Source organism: Mytilus californianus, unplaced genomic scaffold, assembly GCF_021869535.1.
Source record: "Mytilus californianus isolate M0D057914Y unplaced genomic scaffold, xbMytCali1.0.p SCAF_4, whole genome shotgun sequence".
Lineage (NCBI taxonomy): Eukaryota > Metazoa > Mollusca > Bivalvia > Mytilida > Mytilidae > Mytilus > Mytilus californianus.
The window spans coordinates 48,376,065-48,379,560 of NW_026262690.1; the positions used below are offsets into that span (position 1 = coordinate 48,376,065).

Here is a 3,496-nt window from a genome sequence, read left to right on the forward strand (position 1 = left end):
AAATTTATTGTTTTCTAGGTTCAAACTTGCCGCCAGCAAAACTTTGGGCTATCTGCCATTACTGAATGCTCACGCGTTTATATACTAAATTGTAAGTGTCACGTGACATACTAATCCAATGGTTACTTGTCCTTTCCGGGTAGCCGGAACTATACAAAATTACGATATTGAAAAACATAGAATTGAAATCATCTTGAGTTGTCCTATGATTGTCCTTATACATAAAATATTAAAACAAAGCTATAGCATCTAAAATATCGATAAAGAAGCTTGAAATAAACAATCGGACACCACTGCGCGCGCATTGATTTAGCAGACGATCTGCGTAAGAACATACAAAGTAAATAACATATAACATAGTTCATTACAACCATCTAAATATTTACAATATATTTGTGTCCGGCAGGGTATACTTATAAAATATTAAATGTGTGGTATTAAAAATGCAATATTAGATCAATTGTCCAGGGGACGAATTTGTATCAAAAGAGATAAAATCAACGTTTCATTCCTCACAAAATGGCAGACGGCAAAATCGCCGGTCAGTAAACAATTGCAGTTAAAGTATTTCCCTATGTATACCAGGCATATCAGACGTTTAAATATGAATATTTGGTTACCAGAAATGATCCTTAATACGAGAATTACATGATATATAGCATGAAGAAGGTAATCCATGAGTAATTACATACATTCCCTGCCGTAACACTTGTACACAAAAAATGTAAACAATGATAAAATCATTTCAAATTCCAGAGCTTTCACATAAAATCAGTTGCTTTACTGGATATATATCACCTTTGTACCAACATATGTACACACCTTACTTGTAAAACTATGTTTTAGCTAATGAAATGCCTCCCCCTGTAATTTATTGGCAAAAAGTGAAACTTTGGCCTGTGAAATCCATAAAAAAATAGTAAATTAATGCCATATCTTTGATTTCAAATGTAAAATGTTTCTCTAGCTCGCTGCAAGCCAAGTTACTATGCGTAAGAACACAACCGTTAAGTTTAAAAGATAATATTTGGTAAAAACTTGAATTTTGACTTGTGATCATAGTAATAAGTATAGTGGATTACTGCCACAATTGTAAAAAATCATTATAAAATATGTGTCAGTCTTGCCACAAATTAAGTATTTACTTATAAATTACACCGCACAATTTAATACCTATTTGTTTCAGTATAACATTCCCCAGTACCTTACACTTCCCCCACCTTTAAAGACAATGAATTCTCCTGAATTGAAAATTTTAGCACATAATTATTATGAAGTTTGAGATCTAAAATGTTAGTGTTCAATGTCTTCTCCGAGTCTCAAGGGAATATCAAGAGCATCTATTCTCTTTATCACATCGTCTGTGGAGTTATCTCTCTCCTTCACTGCAGTTTCTAACATCTTTAATGTTTGTACAGTTGATGTGTCTTCTTTGTCACTCTTTATTATATAAGCCAAAGCTTGATATAAATAAAACCGAGATTTGGTTGCCATTGTGTTTTCTTCACTTCCTGTCGGTGTTTTTGTGCCTGGTAATGCTAAAAAGTGATACTTGAGTAGCAACTCTTCCTTTGTGAATTGTAATTGCTTTCCCGAGTTCAACTCCAGAGCTATACTGGCATACTCCCAATTAAAATACTTTTGCTCTGGAGTCATCTTTTTCCAATTTTTAGGTGGCCAACTAACAACTGCTGGGATGGTAATCAGTGGGATGACTTCTTCTTGATTCCACTCCCTTCTCCCAGCTGGGAAAAGTGGCATGCCACCTTTCCTCAGAAGTGTCCTTGCCCGTTCACTTGCGGTAATGTTGCCGTTTAGAGTTGTACAATCTGTGCCCCGATCTTCTGATGCTTCCAGTTCCTTTCTTTTACTTTCTTCATTGTGTTTCTGTTTTTCCTTTCTCTTTATTTCTGCCTCCTTTAGTCTGACTTCCTCGTCCTGTTTTCGTTTTTCATGCTTCTATTGTTCTTCCTCCTTCAGTCTAATTTCCTCCTGTTTCTGTTCTTCCCTTCTCTTTTGTTCTTCCTCCTTTATTCTCATTTCCTCATCCTGTTTTTGTTTTTCCTGCTTCCTTTGTTCTTCTTCCTTCCGTCTGATTTCCTCCTCCTGTTTCTGTTTTTCCTTTCTCTTTAGTTCTGCCTCCTTTAGTCTGACTTCCTCGTCCTGTTTTCGTTTTTCCTGCTTCTTTTGTTCTTCCTCCTTCAGTCTAATTTCCTCCTGTTTCTGTTCTTCCCTTCTCTTTTGTTCTTCCTCCTGTAGTCTCATTTCCTCATCCTGTTTTTGTTTTTCCTGCTTCCTTAGTTCTTCCTCTTTAAGTCTGATTTCCTCGTCCTGTTCCTTGTCACCCTTTCCTTGCTTTATTTTCTTAGCCTTCTGTTCCTGGTGGTTATTCTTTTTCTTTCTTTTCTCTCCATTTTTCTCTCCTTCATTCTCTGTCTTCTTACTTTTCTTCTGGCTTGTTGCTTTCTCGTTCAGAATCTCTGGTTCTTCATTGTCACTGTCATCTTCCAATATAATATCTGAGGTTGATGGTGTTTTAAGTGGTGATAACGGATTTGTGATGGCTTTTGTCTGTTTCCCTGGGAAGAGTTCATCGGACGTTTTTATGTCTGCTATATATTCCTCTGATATGGATAGTTTCCTAGCTACTACCGGCGTCACTATAGACTTTAATTTACCGTCTATCGAGGCTGAGAAGGTATGTGATCCTGCATACTTGGTGTTTACCAGTGCCGTCATCCTCCTTATTAAAGCATCAAGCATTTTGTGATCTCTTAGAACCATGTCATTCAAACTTATCTGATAGAATCGTATAGACACTCCAAGGTCTAATTTGAAGATGGCTGTCGAATCCCCAAGTCCTAATGTAAGTTGCTGGAGGGCCAGCCCTTCATAAATGGTGGGGCGTGTTGGTGAATATGACCCATTGGTTTTCTCCTGCTCAACCTCTTCCTCCTGCGTACCTCTAACCATTTCCCTAGGACACTTCCAGCCTTGAGTCCAATCCTCCTTCTTCCTGTTGGTGTTTCCAACCCTGTTTAGGAATTCTAGGACCTCAATCCTGGCTTTCATGGCCTCTTGGGAGTTTTCATTTGATGGTGAGATTACCTTTGCATATGTCTCTGGGTAATTCGACATCCAAAACCCATTGTTCTCACTCAAGAAACTGTACGGCATGATCTCTATTTTGCTGCGGTGGTTGGCCATGATGTGCTCCTTCAGGTCAACCATCCTCCTGTACGACTTCTCTTCAGGACACCAAACACAAACGACTGAAAGCCGTTTGTGTGGGGCAGCTGCCAGATGGTTCTTTAGTTGTCTCCTTGTCCTAAACGTCATGGGACACAGCCAACACTTCACCTCCACTTGTGATGATGGTCTCATTCTGAAATCGAATCAAATCTTTAAAATCCCTCCACCATTTATATAACATATACAATAAAAGATATGTATGTAGTGTGCTGTTGTGTGACTATATTTGCTTATGTGTTTTAAA

General features: G+C 38.0%; 1 pseudogene; it reads right to left on the reverse strand.

Annotated features, from left to right (window-relative positions):
* Positions 1-647: 647 nt before the first annotated feature.
* On the reverse strand, positions 648-3,138 carry LOC127736946 (neurofilament medium polypeptide-like; annotated as a pseudogene).
* Between the last annotated feature and the right edge of the window lie 358 nt (positions 3,139-3,496).